A 21856-nucleotide genomic window follows, 5' to 3' on the forward strand; every position below is an offset into this window, starting at 1 on the left:
CCGTGCACAGGTAAAGGGGTACAAAGGTGCGCCCCTTCTTTTGTACACCGACACTAGCCTTCACTTGTACTAAGCATGAATACTGTGTAGCGCCCAAGATGTGATTCTATCCCAATCACGTGATGAATTCATGATTGGGGCACAACCGCATTTCGAGCGCATTGCAAGGTGGATATCATTACAACATACCATGTACTGAATAGATGAGAATATAAGATAAAGGCTTACACTCGCCACAAGCTACATCATGAATACATCAATACATAACAGTCATCATACAGAAGAGCAGGATCCGACTACAGATGAAAACAAAAGAAAAAGAAGAACGACATCCACCCTGCTAATCCCAGGCCCCCGACCCGGAACCTATCCCTTGATCGAAGGAGAAGAAGCAGAAGAACTCCAAAACAAGCAAGCAGTGACCTTGAGAGGTTAAACAATTTCAGGGAAAGAATACAGCGGAGATGAACGAAGTTGCAAACACACCGTTAAAAAAGAGGAACAAGGAACATTACGAGAACCTTGTAGGTTGAAAGACATGAAATAAGAGCTTCACGAACCAAAAGAATATGAAACCACACCGGTATAATGAGATAGCCAAGGAACAAGAATGACAGAATTTGGATAGCACTCCCCTTGAACATGGAAGGAATAGAACATGAACTTCACCATGATGGTATGATAGATCATAGAAAGCAACATCAAAATGCCTCTGGAACAAATGAAAGAATGGAATGAAAAGATTAGAGAAGACAACAACATCAGCATTGTCGGTGCAACAAACCCTGGGTCTGTTGCCTAGACTGTGCACAGGCCCAAAAACAAGATTACAACACCAAGATCAGATGAAAGCGCGAGGGATAAGTTCTTTGAAGGATCAAAGTGCAGATGAAGAGGACCAAGACTAGCCAGAGAGACAAGATACCACTACGAGAAGAACCTCCCTTGCCGGGCAGACGAGCCGGCGAGGTTGGGGTTACCCCGGAAGCGAGCCTCCAAGATCGCCCCGGCAGGCCTGCCGGGGCTCACGGAGGCAAACCACTCTACCACACCACCTCACAGCGATGCACGTCGTCGATTAGTGCAGTGTCAAGTTCCTAAGTGACTGCTCCCTGCCACATGGCAGCCACTTCCTACAGAAAATGCCTCCAAGCGACACCTGTCCTGAGACGTGTCAAGCAAGCAGGCACGAAGCTGGCAAAATATCCCGGCAGGGCCTGCCGGGCAAGCTGTGATGTGACACTGAGCGGTGCACTTAATGCGCTCTGTCAGCCTACAGAGTTAGGTATGATAACACCGTTTGCTATCTCATCAGTATGGAAAGACTGATTTGCCACTGTGGTGCCCCCTTGATCTATAAAAGGAGGCCCATGGCAACCGTAGAAAGGATTCAGACCCCCGCACATCCATACGCGCGTAGTCACTCTCGCCCCGAGGCAACCTTGCCGGGCAAGAGTGCTGCGTGTTTCCACCATTTTCCACCATCAATCCACCAAAGCAGAAGTAGGGTTTTACGCCTCCTGGCGGCCCGAACCTAGGTAAAACTGCCCGTGTGATCTTTGTCTTGCTGTGTTACGCTTCTTCGCTCTTTGTGCAATGTGCCCATCCCCCCGCCGAACCAAAAGGGGCTCACGGCCTCATAGGTGGCCGTGGTTTCCCACGACATCTTTGGGGCGCCAGGTAGGGGGATCACTTGCGCGAACCCGAGAGCATAAGTAGCACATCATCTTCATCGCCATTTTCATCATCGATGGCTCCATCGACTATGGCGCCCAAGAAGAAGTCCGGTGCCGCAGCTCACCCATCCACCTCAAAGGCCCCGCCGTCTGTGACCGCCAATGTTGCGGGGAATGTGGAGACATAGGAGGATGTGGGCGCTGCGGGAGACATGGTCGGCGCAGGTAGGCGTTGTCACCTCCTCCCATGCGGCCGAAGCAGGAGCGGGAGGCACCGGAGAAGGACAACACCAACAACATCCTGGCGACCACGCTCCGCGAGGTACGGGAAGAGAGAATATTCCTTTTGTCCCTCCCGGCCTGGCCGAGGGGCATAGCCACGGTGGTGACGTTCGCCCCGAGGCGAATCGCAATCCTACGGCGCCCCTGCCCTGGGCGCGGTCGTAGGGCATGCACCGCCCCCGGAGCAAACTGGCCCAGTCAATGCTCCGAAGGGATTCATTGGCCCGCGCGTGCCATCACCACGTCACCACACCATCCCAACGACTGGCTCCTGACAACGGGAGCCCGGTGCTGCCACGGCTGGCACCGTCAGGAGCCGGGCGACGCTGCGGTCTACATCATCATCACCAATGCCTAGCACCGCTTCGGAGGCCATGGCGCGGGCCCATCTACTGCTGAGGTTTCCGTCGGCAGCTGATCAGATGGATGAGTGCAGTGTCGGTGTCAAAACCGGCAGATCTCGGGTAGGGGGTCCCGAACTGTCCGTCTGAGGATCAATGGTAACAAAGGACGATGGGGACACGATGTTTACCCAGGTTTGGGCCCTCTTAATGGAGGTAAAACCCTACATCCTACTTGATTGTATTTGATGAGTATAGGGGTTACAAGAGTTGATCTACCTCGAGATCATAATGGCTAAACCCTAGCTGTCTAGCCTATGAGAATTCTGATAGCCTCTATGGACTAAACTCTCCGGTTTATATACACACCGGAGGGGTCTAGGGTTGTATAGAGTCAGTTTGTGGGGGAAGGAAATAACATATCCGGACACCAAACTTGCCTTCCACGCATATGGGAGTCCTACCCGGACACGGGGGAAAGTCTTCTACTTTTATCTTCACAGCCCATCTGTCCGGCCCATATCAAATAGTCCGGACACCCGAGGACCCCCTAATCGAGGACTCCCTCAGTAGCCCCTGAACCAGTCTTCGATGACGATGTGTCCGGCACGCAGCTTGTCTTCGGCATTGCAAGGTGGGTTCCCTCTCTTAAGCATTTTAAGATAACTCCCTGCACAAAGGTGCTGTATCCGGCTCTGCATAACTAATACAACCCTTAGCCACGAAGGCAAGATATCAAAATAAAACAGCGTCTTTTACCGACAAAGTTTTCGGCGAAGCATCATGTCTGGCTCTTTAACATTTTGAGCCATTTTCACGCCCCTTGTTTAGTGTTCGAGGCATAGCCTCCATTGGCACGTCTTGTCAAAACAGAGATCGTGCCCGCCCGTTGCGGGATCCTCATCAATACGATTTTGGGTAATCCAACCATGCCATTCGCACGATATCTTCGGGAACATGCGAGATTTAAGGCTCAAGAGGGGGGCATTTGGTATTTCACCGCCTATAAGAAGGTAAAGATTCCTCCTTTTCCCCACGCCTTCTTCCAGCTCCTGCCCTCCCCTCCTCCGAGCTCCAGCGCCCAAAATCTCAATCTTTCCCACCGCCACCAACCTCCCCAGCCATGTCTGGATCCGGTTCCAAGGGCAAGTGGGAGGCATCCTGCATCATCAAGAAGGACGTCAAGGAGCTCCGGGGCGCGGGCGATCTATCCGCGAACATCGCGCACAGGCTCCCCGCCAAAGATCAGGTCATCCCCACTCCGAAGCCCGGCGAAAGGGTCGTATTTATCCCTCATTTCCTCCGAGGGCTGGGATTTCCCCTTCACCCCTTCGTCCGGGTCTCATATTCTATTACGGGCTAGATTTCCATGATCTAGCCCCAAATTCCTTCCTCCACATATCGGCGTTTATCGTCGTGTGTGAGGCTCTACTCTGCATCCCCCAAACTTTGGCTTATGGCTCAAGGTCTTCAATCTGAAGCCGAAGGTGGTTGATGGGCAGCACGCGGACTGTGGCGGTGCTATGGTGAGCAAGCTTCCCAATGCCGTCTGGCCCAAGGGGGCTTTTGTGGAGACTGTCAAGGTGTGGCAGCAGGAGTGGTTCTACATCAACGAACCCCGCGAGGCCAAGTGGACGGCAACACCTGACTTCAGATCCAAACCCCCTACGAGGCTCACCTCGTGGACCGCCAAGGGCCTGGATTAGGGATCCATGGCGGAGGTGCAGATGTTGCAAAAACGGATCACCAACATGATAGGCAAAAACACCGGTCTCACAAACCTGATTCAGGTGATGCTCTTCCGCCGCACTCTCCCTTGCCAACTCCGGGCCTCTCACATGTGGGAGTTCAATCCGGAGGAGCCACCGGACCCTGAAGCGCTTCTTCGGCACACCGCCCGAAGATATTTGGAAGCATCTCTTCAAGGCCCAAAAAATGTGGCCGGAGAAGACCGAGGATATCGGACTCGACATCGAGAATCCGGCGTCAGCGGTAAGCATGACCTTTCCGAAGACGTATCCGGTCAAAATTTCGAATATAATGTAAGTCACATTGCCTGTCTTTCATACAGGGCTGGACGACGAAGGCAGAGCGGATCAACTGTCTGACGCCCCGGCCTGAAGACCCAACCACACCCCAGCTAACAGAGATGCTGGTCCCGGCGCCGGAGAAGAAGGCCAAGAAAAAGACGTGCAAGGAGGCCAAGGGCGGCCCCCGCCACAAGGGTCCTTCAGACGCTATGTCTGGGGAGACCGAAGTCCCCTCCTCTCATGAGGGAGACGAGGAAGAAGAAGAAGAAGAAGAGGAGGTGGAAAGCGACCCCCTCGTAAGGGGAGGAAGAAGAAGAGGGCGGCCTCCAAAGACCCTAAGGGGGAGGTCCCCAAGAGGGGGAAGATAGTCTTCCTGGACAGTTCAGACTCAGATGTCGAACTGGTCCCCAAAAAGCCTCCGAGGGCGAAGCCCCTGGCCGAATCGTAAGTATTTAGATACTCACTGTTTATCATCAGTTTTCCCTTTCTATTATATAAGCTATTTTTCTGTGTGCCTTTCAGCCCTCCATGTGAGCTTCCGAATACTCCGTTATCGGAGGGGAGCTCTCTGCCGCCCGAGATGGCAGAGAGCGAGATGCCGCCACGAGACCCCTCGCCTATCACCATGGACGACACCGAGGTATTGTCCCAAAGGACCTCTCCTGGCCGCGGAGGGGCGGGCGAGGCTATCGAGAAGGCGCCCGAGGTTAATACCTCGGTCGCCGAAGACATAGGGGAGGCGACCCCTATGGCAACCAACGGTGGGGACCCCCAACAATCTGGGCCCCAGCCGGACACCATTCCGGAGACCAATGTGCTCCGGGATCAGGTGAGTAGCCCCCTTCAAAAGAGGGGGAGGAGCATCAGCTCCGTCGGCCACCTCCGCTAATCCGGAGGCGCCGAACGCTTTAGCGGAAGCACTGCGACGTGCTTCCGTCGTAGAGGAGCACCTCACCCTGATGGGTGTGGTGGTTGAGAAGGTTCAGTCTTCCAAGAGCGGACTGAATGAAGCCTTTACCATCCTACTGACAGGCTTCGAGGTATGGACGTATTGCTCTAAACGCTTTTTCCATATATAGAGTAATATACCTATACACAGAGAGTAGCCCCTGAGGTTCTGTCCGGTGTGAAAGAAACCGGATAGAGGATCCAGATAAAATTTCAGAAAGCTAACAAACTTCTCTGTTATCGTAACAGGCTTCCCTGTTGGTGGCAACCGCCCAGGCCACACAAGTTTCCGAACTCAATCGGACACTGAAGTTGGCCGATGAACAAATCGACCACGTTAACAAGCGGTTCGATGAGACGCAAGGTATGCGTATTGTGTTAAAAGTTTAGTTGTACTATATGATAAGTGATAGTTATATTCAGAGATTAACTCGTGTAATGCTTTTGTTTATGGGCATAGTTGGTGCAGCCGAGGTCGAGACCCTTAAAGGCGCCCTTGCCCAAGCCCAGAAAGAGGCAAAGGCAAACAAGGCATCTGCTGACAAAGCGGCTGCCGAACTGGAGACCGAGCAGGCCGCCCGCCGTAAACACGAAGCTCGGGTGGCCGAAGTGAAGCAGGAGCTGAAGGACGCTATCAGCAAATGCGAGGATTTGGAGGAGAAGGCTTCGGACCAATCGTCCGAACTCGCCAAAGCCCTCCAGGAGGCTAAAGAGGCGCGGGTCAAGTCTCGGAGTGCTCGCGAGGAGATCCGTCAGGCGAAGCGGATAGCGGCTGGTAAGGCCTTTCCTTCACAGAGTATATTCGGAGGTCAAAGATATGCTTTGCTCACTCGAGTGTGGAGTGCTCCAGACGCGTTTGCGGATCTGCCGAGGAGTGCTGCCGATGCCGCACAGTTCTTCCGAGCCGAGGAGGGGAACTCGACCGAGAAGCTATTCTGGTCGTAGTTTCTTGCGCCGGAGCACCCGACGCCCCTGAATGACCAGCTGAAGCAGCTGATGGAGCTGCATAGGGTGGCTGGCTTGGCCATGAAGGATTTAATAGCCCAGCTTTGGCCAGCTGAACCAATTCCCAGTAGCTACTTCGGTTTGGTGAGGCGGCTTGTCGACGCGCTGCATCGGGTTGATGCTGTGAAGCTCTCGGCGTGCATAGAGGGTGCTCGGATGGCCTTCGCCCGTGTCAAGATGCATCGGACAAAGATGAAGGCCACTGACATGGCGACCGCAGGCCCACCCAAAGTCAAGGACCACCGCAAGCCGGAGAGGTACTTCGAAGACGTCTTGGCGGGGGCCCGAATAGTAGAGGGCCAATGCTCGAAGGACGTCATATTTGAGTAGATGTATTCGGGTTGCAAAGACTATGTTATGATCCCCCGCTTGTAATATATTTGCGCCTTTTATTTTGAGCGATTTTCCTCCTGTGTGGCTGTTTAATTCTAAAAGTTGCCAGTCGTCGGCTTTAGCCCCCACATAGGTGCTACGGGGGTGTTCGGCATAGCGTGTGACCACACTTTATCCAACGTCTTGGTCCGTAAAGGAGGTGTCCGCGAGGTGAACCAGGAAATCAGACTATGCAGTTTTATTACTTTCACTTAGCCATAGGAGTTTTACGGTGGGGCTAAGTACTAGCCCCTTGTGCATGTGCAGCAGTCTGAACTAGGGTGCCTTGTCCACGCGGCTGGACGAAGACCAGCCCCTCGTATAACACGGAATAAATCACTAATGATTTGTAGTAAAGTCACTGAATCACCGACCAACTCTTGCCTTATCATGGCAGTCAGTATTCGGCTTTCTCTACTGAGGTATTTGCACGGACGAACTAGAAATACAATCGTAGTAGTTCTCCCTTTACTAAATTAGCCGAACGAGCGGAACATAAGGTGGTAAGCACAGGAGCCAGACAACCCAACTGTAGACTAAAGACACGATTCGGAGCCGATGCATATAGTGCAATATTCGGGACGCCGAAGAGTACCCTATAGGTGTTCGGACTTGAAAACGTGCGGAGCCGAATACAACCCCTGGTGTTAAGGCTGGACTACAGCACGTGTGGCAATCTGAAGTGAGGAGGGAATACAGACGACAAAATAAATCAGTACCAAACGAAAGTGGTGATCAACTGTTTCCTTTATATCCTCGTTAATACGTCAAGACGTGCTATTACAGATAATGCCATGAATATCAAGGCTATTTTACATGCCGAGAGTTTACACTAGGGAAAGTTTTACACATGCCTTAAAAGCTGTGGTCTTGGAGATCCCAGTGGTGCCATGCCGCACGTCTGCGCCGTTTTCTCCTTGGTGAAAAATCCTTTGAGAGGAAAAGTCAGTGGTCGTCTATAAGAAAGGGGAGCCTAGAAAAGAGCCCCTGTACGACCGTAAAGTAGGTAGGTTTTTAATCAACATGTAGTAAAAAAAAGAGAAAAAGGGTTAAGGTCCGAATAGGGTAAAGCCGTACTATAGACCTTTTCCGCAGTATGCCTCTGGCGATGCCCAAGGTATTTTACGTGCGTAATTTTGCACGCGCGATACGTATGCCGCAACCTTATGGGGCGATCGGTGGAGGCTGAAATGCTATTCAAGCTCTGGATTCGCCGATTGTCATGCTGTAATGTGGATCGGACTCGCTTGGCAGTGTCAAGGGTCGTAATGACCGATGAGTTGTTCGGCTTGATGAGGCCGCTCTGTGCCTCGGCTGCAAGGGCCACAGTGTGCTCCTCAGTACGGAGGGAGCGCTCCATATTCCCATTGACTGTGATGACGCCGCGTGGTCCAGGCATTTTGAGCTTTAAGTAAGCGTAATGTGGGACTACATTAAAGCGGGCGAAAGCAGTTCGTCCCAGCAGTGCATGATAACCGCTGCGGAAAGGGACGATGTCGAAGATCAAGTCTTCACTTCGAAAGTTATCTAGAGAGCCGAATACCACTTCCAGTGTTACGGAGCCCATGCAGCGGGCCTCTACGCCAGGTATCACCCTTTAAAGGTAGTGCTGCTAGGCTTGATTCTTGACGGGTCAATCCCATTTTACAGACATTGTCTTGATAAATCAGGTTGAGACTGTTGCCGCCGTCCATAAGGACTCTACTGAGATGGTATCCATAGATGATGGGATCGAGTACCAGGGCCGCCGAACCTCCGTGACGGATACTAGTTGGGCGGTCCCTGCGACCGAAGGTGATCGGACAAGCCGACCATGGGTTAAATTTTGGGGCGACAGGCTCTACGGCGTAGACGTCCCTTAGTGCGCGCTTGCGCTCCCTCTTTGGGATGTGTGTGATATATATCATGCTCATTGTTTTCACCTCCGGGGGAAACTTCTTCTGTCTCCCTGTGTTCAAAGGGCGGGGCTCATCATCGTCCTTGCTTTGAGGTCCTTTCCCCTTATGTTTGGTATTTAATTTACCGGCCTGTTTAAAAACCCAACAGTTTTTGTTGGTGTGGTTGGCAGGCTTTTCAGGGGTGCCATGAATCTGGCAGGGCCTATCTAGAATTTTGTCCAAATTGGATGAACCGTCTCTATTTCCTTTGAACGGCTTCTTCCGCTGACCGGGTTTGGAGCCGCCGAATCTGGCGTTGATCACCGTATCTTCGGTTTCTTCATTGTTGTTCTGACTCTTATTTTTGCTACCACTACTGCAGGATGCTGCCAACGCGACACTACGATCAGAGACCCTTCGACGAAACTGTGTGCGATGCAATAATCGCAAACGGTGGTGTAAAAAACTGTCAAAAAAGGTGCAAAACATTTGCAATGGAGGATGCATCAAACGCGGTTCAGATTTTAGTTGCGTGTGCGATTCAGGGCATACGGTTCAGTTCAATTAACCGTTTTTGATGAGGAGGAACAAAAGAAACGGGCAGACAGATGAAGGTGTGTGCAATGTACATCATACGGTTCACTCGGATGAACTATTTGTGATTAGGCAACACAAAAGAAACGGTCAGCCAGATCAAGGTGTGTGCGATGTACAACATACGGTTCACTCGGATGAACTGTTTGTGATTAGGCAACACAAAAGAAACGGTCAGTCAGATCAAGGTGTGTGCGATATACAACATGCGGTTCACTCGGATGAACTATTTGCGTTGAGACAAGAGAACAGAAACGGTTCAATATAACAAATACCATAAATATTGCAAGGTTCAAATTCAAAGATTACAACGCCCAAATTCAAACATTGCAAACTTCGTCATTTCTGAAAAGGGATCAGCCGCTGACAAGTCATGTATGGGTTTGACACAATGACTTCCAATTGCTTTGCCATATGCTCTTCCAATACGAAGTTTGGCATTTTTGGAGGCTCTTCCATTCCGTAGTACCTACCGGCTCTGATAATCATACCATTCATCTTTCCTAATTAAATGCGTGTTCAACCTCAGTACCCTCAGCACCTTTGCTCTGGCAAGAAAGAACCTGGCGAGTGTAATCTCCAGTAAGGTCCCTCGGTAGGAGTTCAAAGTAATATTTGAGAGATGCAGATCCAGGCATTCGATGTGATTGTCGTTATAAACATTATCCACCTCCGGGCCTATTATTATCTGCAAAAGAAGAGAACGTGTTAGTGCCTACATGCAATTTTGAACACTGCTACACGCCCATTTGGTTTGCAGGATTTGTAAAATGCACCAACGTGCCATCTTCAATCTGGCATGATTAACATGGGCATTTGATTAGAATCTAGAAACATGTAGCCTTCTTCACAAGAGGTTGGATTGGATGAAAAATTCCCTAAGAAAACTAGTACAGATGAATCCAAAGGAGAAATGCTTATGGACGATTGTAACCATATGAATGAAGCAACCAATATGGGGTGGGGGTGTATGTACTAAAATCCTCCAAAATTCCTTTAGAAATCGTAGTACATTGTCATTGTAAACTTGGGAAAAGGTGCAAAAAATTGAACTCCCTTATGGTTAACATTTAACAGGAAAGGAACATCACCTCGATATAGAGCTTCTTCAGGCACGAAAAGCATCTCAGGCAACTGACAACTTGGTCCAGGTTGGGGCCGACAGATTCTAGTGCCAAGACCTTCACTGTGCCCAGAGTCTGGGTGAAGCTTCGCTGGAAGACAGACGAACATACATCTTCAAAACTAGAAATAACGTTAATATCAAGAAGGAGAGGTATAAGGCGACCGTTGTACCTGAAAGTTGTATTATTTGACAGACGAGTAGCCCACCACTTTCAATTTCGGTGCAGAAATGACATTGATTCTTGTTGGACCTTGTTGATCAACTACAAGTAATCTCTTAAGTGAAGGTGTGTCCTGGATGACCATATTGTGGTCCACCTTTTGTGATCTCTCGTTGCAGCACCAGCAACACACATAAATAGTCTGGAGAGTTCTAGAGGTGATGTGCAAGGTACTCGACCAATTCATCGCCTGAAGACGAAGGAACTCGGGTGTAGTACAGCCGCGGAGCAGGCGCTCCATGTCATCCTTTGGGATGCGGACGTCGACGAGCTCGAGGTGCTTCAGTCATGGTAGAAAAAGAGCGGGCGCGTCATTAAGGGGGGATGGCAGTTCATGAACTTGGCAAGGCGCAGCGTGGACGCGAAGGGGAGCACGGACGTTGGCAGCAAGCGCATATGCCCATCATTAAAACTGAGCTTCTCGAGCTGATCTATGGCGGGGGATCAGAACCACTCGTCAAGCTTGGCCCGGTCCTTGCCATTGGAACGGAACTTGGCCGTGATAAGGCCTTTGATTGGGCCATGGTGATTGCCGAGGATCTGGGAGAACGCATCCAAGCTTTGGCGATAGTCATGGCAGAGCTTGTGGGCGTCGAGGAGGTCGACAGGGGTGAGGAGCCATAGGGGGCGCCACCGCCGGGAAAGGGCGCCTGTCCTCGCCCAATATTTGATTGGGAGGAGGGATATGATGACTATCAACATATCATCGGGAAGGTTGTTGATGAAGTCTAGGCCTGCTAGAGTCGCTTGCGGTTCCTTCTCGACCCGCCTCCGATTGTTGGCAGCCTCGTTCTCCACCTCGTCGGCGGTGACGGAAACCTCTGTCTCCATATTCACGCTGTGCTCCGGTGCTTCAGCAGCCCCAGCGTCGCCACTCCCTCCTTTGGGGCGCTTCGGCGGCATCCTCGTACACTCACGGCTTTGAGGACTCAGAGCGGCGTCGAGGATGCGGGTGGAGAGAGAGGAATTGTGTGTATGGCGAGGATGGGGGGTGCGGTCGCTCGGCGGCACCAATAATATCCACCAGTGGGAGCGAGGCGAGCGGCGGTCCAAGGCTCTGTCTCACTTCTTGGTGAGAACGACTACTTAGTCTCTAGTATGAATGAAATCTATGCTTAATTACTGAATTTTAGTTGCAAAAAATAGATAGTGCTATTGATTTTTAGCTGCATATTTTGACAAATCGCAGTGTCTCTTGGCTTAGCGCCGAAGTCTGGCTTTAATTTGCATACCGTAATCTGAACTGTTTGCGTCGAAGAGATGCACAGATCCTGCGTTAAACAGCTTGTACGCTTCCCGGTGAGCCTGCGCTCGCACGCCTCCCGTTCAGTCAAGCAGCTGTCCACACGGCACCTCCTATAGCCATTGAAACCAAGACACGTGGCGTCACGTGAATGGTTAAAAGAACGCAAACGGTTTGAATTATACAAACGTTTGAGATATTAAAGTGGCCAGCTATTTTTTCAAAATGCCTTTGTTGGCTGTCATTATTCGAGTGCGCCTTCTCTCAAAATGGACATGAAAAATACAACAGCATGTTGGGTGCCATTCCATGATAGAATGCCAAGTTTAATTTCTAATGAGTTTTAGATTACTAGAATTTAAAAACAAAGTATCTCAACATTTTGCCGGCAATCAACGGTGCCCTGGTGTTTGAAATTCATTCCCATTTCTTGCATGGGACCTAAGCATGCACCCAAGGACACAGATTTGATTTTTCAACCAATTTATATATACTAGAGCATGTGCATGTAATTCAAATTTGAATTATGCACATAAATGCATTGAAAACTAAGTTAATGCATAAAAATGTCCAAACGAACCCCGAAAAATCACAAAAATTGACACAACACACCTGTTGTTCTAGGATGACACGGGAAAAATTTGAAAGCAATAAGAGGCAATGGATATCATTTCGTTCCCAAAGGTGGGATGTTCCCTATCGAAACCATCATGCTTGTTGTGAGGAGCTCTGGTTTGTGAGAAGCATATACCCAAACCTGCCCCAAATGGGACAAATTTTTACCACGGTATGTTGATGCCGCTGCTTGATACCATGCCAAGTTTCATGAAATTCAGACAAGTTTTGGATTTACTATAATTTAAAAACCAGGTATCTCAACGTTTTGCCGGTAATCAACGGTGCCATGGTGTTTGAAATTCATTCCCATTTCTTGCATGGGACCTAAGCATGCACCGAAGGACACAGATTTGATTTTTCAACCAATTTATATGCACTGGAGCGTTTGCATGTAGTTCAAATTTGAATTATGCACATAAATGCATTGAAAACTAAGTTAATGCATAAAAATGTCCAAACGAACCCCAAAAAATCATAAAAATTGACACAGCACTCATGTTGTTCTATATTGACACGAGAAATTTTTTGAAAGCAATAAGAGGCAATGGATATCGTTTCGTCCCCAAAGGTGGGACGTTCCCTATCGAAACCATCATGCTTGTTGTGAGAAGCTCTGGTTTGTGAGAAGCATATACCCAAACCTGCCCCAAATGGGACAAATTTTTACCACGGTACGTTGATGCCGCTCCATGGTACCATGCCAGGTTTCATGAATTTCAGACGAGTTTTGGATTTACTAGAATTTAAAAACCAGGTATCTCAACGTTTTGCCAGTAATCAACGGTGCCCTGGTGTTTGAAATTCATTCCCATTTCTTGCATGGGACCTAAGCATGCACCCAAGGACACAGATTTGATTTTTCAACCAATTTATATGCACTGGAGCGTTTGCATGTAGTTCAAATTTGAATTATGCACATAAATGCATTGAAAACTAAGTTAATGCATAAAAATGTCCAAACGAACCCCGAAAAATCACAAAAATTGACACAGCACTCATGTTGTTCTATATTGACACGAGAAAATTTTTGAAAGCAATAAGAGGCAATGGATATCGTTTCGTCCCCAAAGGTGGGACGTTCCCTATCTAAACCATCATGCTTGTTGTGAGAAGCTCTGGTTTGTGAGAAGCTTATACCCAAACCTGCCCCAAATGGGACAAATTTTTTACCACGGCATGTTGGTGCCGCTCCATGATACCATGCCAAGTTTCATGAATTTCAGAGAAGTTTTGGACTTACTAGAATTTAAAAACCACGCATCTCAACGTTTTGCCGGCAATCAACGGTGCCCTGCTGTTTGAAATTCATTCCCATTTTTTGCATGGGACCTAAGCATGCACCCAAGGACACAGATTTGATTTTTCAACCAATTTATATGCACTGGAGCATGTGCATGTAGTTCAAATTTGAATTATGCACATAAATGCATTGAAAACTCACTTAATGCATAAAAATGTCCAAACGAACCCAGAAAAATCACAAAAAATAACACAACGCTCCTGTTGTTCTATGTTGAGACGGGAAAAATTCTGAAAGCAATAAGAGGCAATGGATATTGTTTCGTCCCCAAAGGCGGGGCGTTCCCTACCAAAACCATCATGCTTGTTGTGAGAAGCTCTGGTTTGTGAGAATCATATACCCAAACCTGCCCCCAATGGGACAAAAAATTTACCACGGCATGTTGATGCCATTCCATGAAAGCATGCCAAGTTTCACGACTTTCAGGCGAGTTTTGGATTTACTAGAATTTTAAAACAAAGTATCTCAACGTTTTGCCGGCAATCAACGGTGCCCTGGTGTTTGAAATTCATTCCAATTTCTTGCATGGGACCTAAGCATGCACCCAAGCACACAAATTTGAATTTTCAACCAATTTATATGCATTAGAGCATGTGCATGTAGTTCAAATTTGAATTATGCACATAAATGCATTGAAAACTCAATCAATGCATAAAAATGTCCAAACGAACCCTGAAAAATCCCAAAAATTGACACAACACTCCTGTTGTTCGATGTTGACACGAGAATTTTTTTGAAAGGAGTAAGAGGCAATGGATGTCGTTTCGTCCCCAAAGGTGGGACGTTCCCTACCGAAACCATCATGATTGTTGTGAGAAGCTCTGGTTTGTGAGAAGCATATACCCAAACCTGCCCCAAATGGGACAAAATTTTTACCACGATATGTTGATGCCGCTCCATGATAGCATGCCAAGTTTCATGAATTTCAGACGAGTTTTGGATTTACTAGAATTTAAAAACAAAGTATCTCAACATTTTTCCGGCAATCAACGGTGCCCTGGTGTTTGACATTCATTCGCATTTCTTGCATGGGACCTAAGCATGCACCCAAGGACAAAGATTTGATTTTTTAACCAATTTATATGGACTGGAGCATGTGCATAGGGATGTAAATGGTACGGATAATTTCCGTTCTGAATCCGCACCCGCATCCATTTTTAAGGATATGGTATGCACTTTCACAAATCCGACGGATAAGGATGCGGATACGGATAATTGTTAACCAAATATCCGACGAATATGGTAGCGGATATGGTATCGATAATATCCGACGGATGTGGATTATCCAGTATTTTTTGCGGATTATCCGGTGTTATCAAATAGGATTATCCCATAAATTTGGTCTAATCGACAAGCCCAACAACCCAATTAGACCGCTGATTAGAATCAGAACATATAAATATCATATAACCCTAAACCTAATAGCACCGCCGTACGACTGTACACATAAAATGTATGTACAAGCGCAGCCAATAGTATTGAGAACACGTACTGTACAAGCTCACTTACATAGTATATAACATATTTTGTTATGAACCAGAGAACACTATGAACTTATGATGGCTAATGTCTTGCTTGGTGCAGCGTGTAATTTATTAATTTCATTGATCAATAAGAATTGGTTGGTTACTTATATATTGTTCATCTTTGCATAGATCATGATAGATATTATGGACAAGATGTACATAGATTTTATTTATCCGCTTTCGGTCCGAATCTGCTCCGCTTCCGCTCCGAATCCGTAGTCCGATATAATCCGTATTTGAATCCGCATCCGGTCATTATCCGATCCGCTCCGAATCTGAAAAAAATGTGGTAAAGGATATGGTAAAGGCATTATCCAATCCGATCCAATCCGTTTACATCCCTACATGTGCATGTAGTTCAAATTTGAATTATGCACATAAATGCATTGAAAACTCACTTAATGCATAAAAATGTCCAAACAAACCCCGAAAAATCACAAAAAATAACACAACACTCCTGTTGTTCTATGTTCACACGAGAATTTTTTTGAAAGCAATAAGAGGCAATGGATATAGTTTCGTCCCGAAAGGTGGGGCGTTCTCTACTGAAACCATCATGCTTGTTGTGAGAAGCTCTGGTTTGTGAGAAGCATATAATCAAACCTGCCCCAAATGTGATAAAAAATTACCACGGAATGTTGATGCCGCTCCATGATAGCATGCCAAGTTTCATGAATTTCTGACGAGTTTTGGATTTACTAGAATTTAAAAACCAGGTATCTCAATGTTAGCGGCCAAGTGACGGTGGCAGGGTGTTTGACATCCATTCCCATTTCTTGCATGGGACCTAAGCATCACCCAAGGACAAAGATTTGATTTTTCAACCAATTTATATGCACTGGAGCATGTGCATGTAGTTCAAATTTGAATTATGCACATAAATGCATTGAAAACTCAGTTAATGCATAAAAATGTCCAAACGAACCCTAAAGAATTCCAATTCTTTTATGACACACATATAGTTGCATGTTCACTGCAGATAAAAGGTCTAGCAATTCAAACACCGTCCATGGCTGCTATGACCCCATTATGTAATTCAAATCAAGACAAAAAATCAAGTATATCCCACACAATTTATTATAACCAACTGTGTGAGATGCAACACAAAATATCTTGGAGCACCATCGGAGTATAGTACGCATACGGCTTACGCGATAAGGTGTGATGGCTACAGTCCATAGCCCGCTCTGAATAAGGGACCGTGTCTGAAGATACTTTGCGCGCCAGTTTTTTCGCTGAAGCGATTCCAAATTTTCGGCTTTCGTGGAAATACCTTCCTCCCCCCCTTACCAAAAGCCACATTTCCCCTGTTTCCGCCTTTCTTTCCAAGTTGAAACCTTCACTCCTTGCTTGCAGCACCGCCTCCTCGCCGGTGACCCTCCTTCACGCTGCTCAGCCTCGCCTATCCAGGCAGGTAATCCACACCCGACCCCCATCCTCCTCCTCCTTCCACATCCCACATGCCTCGACCGCCGGGGCGAGCGCGACACCTTCCACCCAAATCACCGACCCATCCACCAAATAAGTGCCCGCCTAAGCCATGGTGCACACAGTATAGCCATGATCTCAAGGAGCATTTGGCAGCGGAGAAGCAAATTGCGGCCGCATGCGCGGATGAGGTCGCGATGGCTGCCACTCGTGCCGACCGCCAGATCTTGGAGGAGCACCTCGCCGTCAAGGCCACTGTTGACGCCTCGTGCGCCGACGCCGCGACGCGGTTGGCTGCTTTAAGCGAAAGTTCATGGCGTTTTCTCGAGGCCACCGTCGGTGCCTTCGACGAAGACTACGAGGTGTTTTCTCAGCATGCATGTGCTTACCTCATCCCGAGAGCCAGCAGGTTGGTGCCCAGAGCGGCTCAGGCAACTCACCACTACAACGAGGGCACCCACGATGTGGAAGCCTCGCCGTCTTCCATGTCCAAGGAGCCAATCGTCATTGATATCTCCGACAATGAGGAGTAGCTTGTCTTATTAGCTCACTATAAGGACCCATGTTCAGTTTGCTAGCTACTGCCTTTCCTTAACAAATTCTAGTGAATTGTGCTATCTACTTTTACCATGCAATCTTTTGCTATGGTGTATATGTTCTATATGTCGTGCAATGTGGTGTTCAGTTAACTGCTTGGTTCAATTCTGGAAATGTGATGTTCAATTCTTCAGGGTGCAATATTTCCAAGTTGTTAAGCATGATTGGTTTGGTTAACTGTCTGATCTTCTATTATGAGTATGTTATATTGTGCAATGTGGTGCTCAGTTAACGTTTGGTTCATTTGTTGTGGTGTTTAGTTAACTACTTGGTTCAATTCTGCAATGCGATGTTCAATTGTTGTGGATGCATTCTGTTATTGTATACCATGAGAGAAATAAATCGAATTTGGCTATACTAAATACATGAGAAACAAATACAATTGCTATATTTCCAAGTTGTTAAGCATGCTTGGTTTGGTTATCTGTCTGATCTTCTTTTAGGAGTATGTTATATTGTGCAATGTGGTGCTCAGTTAATGTTTGGTTCATTTGTTGTTGTGTTTAGTTAACTGCTTGGTTCAATTCTGCAATGCGATGCTCAATTGTTGTGGCTGCATTTTGTTATTGTATACCATGCGAGGAATAAATCAAATTTGGCTACACTTAATACATGAGAAACATATACAAGTGCTATATTTACTAGTTCTTAATCATGCTTGGTTTGGATAGATGGGTTTTCCATGTGGCTTGAATTAATCCGATGAATCTGTAATGTGCTTATTGATCATCAACATATTTTACTGATAGCATGCGAACCCTTACTTAACCCGATGACTAACTACCTTATATGTGTTGCAGGGAAACAATGGGAAGCACTGAGGTTTACAAGATGGTACCAACTATTATACCTTACCTTTTTTTATTCCTTTGCCCCATTTCCAATATAGAGAAGATACTTATGCAATCCTTGTTTTCAGGCTTCACTAATGATTACCTCTCAAACCACCTCTGTGTTCAGGAGGCGAGGAAAGTTTTCATACAACACCCACGGTTCAATATTGAAGTGTTGCTGAAGAGGTCGAAGGATGGACGGTCAATCATCCACAGGCACCGGCCTAGAGTTGCAAAGACCTTCAACATGAATGAAGGCTCAATATTCGCCTTCCACTTCAGCAGTTTTCCAGATGAGATGCATCTCTCTATGTACCATCTATGATGCTAATTTCGAAAGGTTCTAGATGTTGCATGTGAAACTTGCTGCTGGTGCAGTTGTGTAATGGGGTAGCTGAGTGCTGAAGCTATATCATGTTGTACTCCGATGTATTTCAATTATGAAATCTTGCTTCCTTAATATGGAAATGGAATATATTATGTGCTTGATATGAATGTCAGTTAGATTAGTAAATGGATTATTATAATAGGGCAATTAGCCCGCTAATTGGCCAATTAGCTTGCTAATTGGGTTTTCCTATTGCAAACGGTTATTGAGAAAACACCGTGGGCGATGACCTCACGCAACACACACAGTTTCTAGGAATAAACCATGTTGGATCAATGAACAATCACACACGACATTCTCTTCAAAACTATTTGAGTCACGCCACCTCGCGCAAATGTTTTCCTTGGAGTGACTGTGTGGGATGTATATACGAACGGAAACGTTTAGCGGTGACTGACTGTGTGGGATGTACTTACGACCGGAAATGATTTCGCCTGTATAATTGTATTTTTTTGAGCACTACTGTACGTATTTCTGTATTTGAGTGCTCGCCGGTCGCACACGACCTCATTTTGCCGAGTGTGTGTGCCAGGAGGGCATATCCCCGACGGTTTCTGGTCGTGTGGGAAGGACCCCCTATCGCCCACACTCACTAGGTGACGGTTCTGAACGCCATCGCGGAAAGGGGTTAAAAACCGTTTGTATAGCACCGACGCGTACTAGTGTACGTCGTGGCCTTCCATTGCCATCCCTGGCCTCAGATGTGCCTGGGTCATTGGTGGTGTTGCTTCTACGAGCCAGCCAACTATCTTCGCCCGCACAGAAGTGGGTCATAAGTGCGGTAAGGGCTGCCATAGTCTTTGGCTTTTCCCGACCGAGGTGTCGGGCGAGCCATTCGTCATGGACGCTATGCTTAAAGGCCGCTAAGGCTTCGGCATCCAGATAGTCAACGATTTGGTTCTTTTTGATCAAGAACTGAGTCCAGTGTTTGCGGGCTGACTCTCTGGGTTGCTGGACTATGTGACTAAGGCCATCAGCGTCCGGTGGCTGGACATAAGTGCCTTGCAAGTTGTCCCGAAAGGCGTCCTCCAAGTCCTCACAACTGCCAATGGAGTTCTCTAGGAGGCTATTCAACCAGTGCCGTGCTGGTCCTTTTAGCTTTAGGGGAAGGTATTTAATGGTGTGGAGATCATCACCGCGAGCCATGTGAATGCCGAGAAGAAAATCTTCGATCCATACCACGGGATCGGTCGTTCCATCGTATGCCTCAATGTTTACGGGTTTAAACCCTTCCGGAAACTGGTGTTGCATTAGCTCATTAGTAAAGCACATGGGGTGTGCGGCGCCTCTATATCGAGCAACATCACGGCGGAGTTCGGATGACATCCGTGTTCGGTTCTCGGCCCGAACTTGGTTATGCTTGTCGCGCCAGGCTTGATGGCCGTCGTCTCGTGTTGGAGCACGTCCCCTTGATCCGTAGATTGATCTGGTCTGGCCGGCTCTATTGTCCAGGTCCTGACATAAGTCGTACGTGTAGCCCGGAGCCGCTGCCTCTTTGCCTCTATGGCAAGGTGGCGCGGGCTAGTGTTCGGCGTAATTGGCTGCTTTGTCTCGTCCACGTGGTGGTTGGTCCGGTTGATCAGCATGATTGTATCTTGACGGTATTGGCTCAAGGGCCTCGTCGTAGAAATTTGGTAGTAGCCTGCGCTTTGGGTAGCTCTTTGTTGGGAGCTCGAGGCCGTATTCCTCGGCAGCCAAGACCTTGGTCCATCTGTCATTGAGCGTATCCTGTTCGGCTTGAAGCTATTGTTGTTTCTTTTTCAGGCTCCTCGTAGTGGCGATGAGCTGTCGCTTGAAGCGTTCTTGTTCGAGGGGTTCTTCTGGTACGATGAAATCTTCGTTACCGAGGCTAATATCCTCCTCGGAGGCCGGTAGATAGTTACTATCTTCCGAATCCTCATGATCGACAAGTTCGTTGAGGTAGACTTGCCCCTCTTCCCACTCATCCTGCTCAATCGCAGGCTCGACGGGGTGGTCTGAGTCTTCGGCATTGTCCGGAGTGTCATTATCTCCGGTGCCGGTATTGCTTTCCATTTCCCGACGCGATCGTGAGCGGCGCCGCTGACGCCGGCGCTTTGTAGTGCCTCGACGGGCTTGTCCTCAATTGGATCTTGAGTGCCATCATCGTCCTTCTTATCGGGCGTATCCACCATGTGCACGTCGTAAGTAAAAGTGGTCGTCCAATGCCTAGTGATAGGCGAGTTTTGGCCTGGTTCGGCTCCGGCATCGTCGTCCATACCATCGATGTCTTCGGAGGCGTAGTCTAGCATGTCGGTTAAGTCCTCGACAGTGGCTATTAAGTGGGTGGTGGGTGGGGCGTAAAATTCCCCGCTCTCAGCCCCCAGCTTAGGCTGGGCGTAGTTCAGAAGTGACACTTCCGTGATGGCGAGAGATCGCATTAGGTCCAGTGCCTCGTTTAGGAGCGAAAGCTGGACAGGCGACTGAGGACCTACGGAGCTAGGTCCGGTCATCACCACTTGACCGAGCTCGGTGGATGCAGACCTTGAGAGAGTTCGGAGTTGACATCCGGAGATGAGTCCGGCTTCCCGATGGCAGGGAGGTTCTTGTTTGACTGCGGGCTTGCTGATAGCATGACCACCTCTGGGTCCCCGGCAGGGAGCTCCGTAACGGGAGAGAGTCCGGCGGGATTTATCCTCCCATCTTTAGACAAATCGGCCCGCTCTAGATCTAAGGCCAGGACAGGCATGAGAGCCGATCCTTGAGTGGAATCTGATGGTGGATCCGATGGATTTCCTTCATGTAGATGAGGAGCGGCGGCCAAGGCCGAGAACCCTTTGAATACCAAGTCTCCTCGGATATCAGCAATATAATTCAAGCTTCCAAAACTGATCTGGTGACCAGGCGCGTAGCTGTCGATCTGCTCGAGGTGACCAGTTGAATTGGCACGCAGAGCGAAGCCGCCAAACACAAAGGGTTGAACAAGGAGAAAAGTCTCCCCGGAAACAGTATCGTTACCGATGACAAGTTGAGCCATCGATCCTTCTGTCGACGACACGGTGGAACTCTCAATGAAAGCACCAATGTCGGTGTCAAAATCGGCAGATCTCGAGTAGGGGGTCCCGAACTGTGCGTCTGAGGATCAATGGTAAAAAAGGACGATGGGGACACGATGTTTACCCAGGTTCGGGCCCTCTTAATGGAGGTAAAATCCTACGTCCTGCTTGATTGTATTTGATGAGCATAGGGGTTACGAGAGTTGATCTACCTCAAGATCGTAATGGCTAAACCCTAGCTGTCTAGCCTATGAGAATTCTGATAGCCTCTACGGACTAAACCCTCCGGTTTATATACACACCGGAGGGGTCTAGGGTTGTACAGAGTCGGTTTGTGGGGGAAGGAAATAACATATCCGGACATCAAACTTGCCTTCCACGCATATGGGAGTCCTACCCGGACACGAGGGAAAGTCTTCTACTTTTATCTTCACGACC

Source organism: Triticum aestivum, chromosome 7D (assembly GCF_018294505.1).
Source record: "Triticum aestivum cultivar Chinese Spring chromosome 7D, IWGSC CS RefSeq v2.1, whole genome shotgun sequence".
Taxonomy (NCBI): domain Eukaryota; kingdom Viridiplantae; phylum Streptophyta; class Magnoliopsida; order Poales; family Poaceae; genus Triticum; species Triticum aestivum.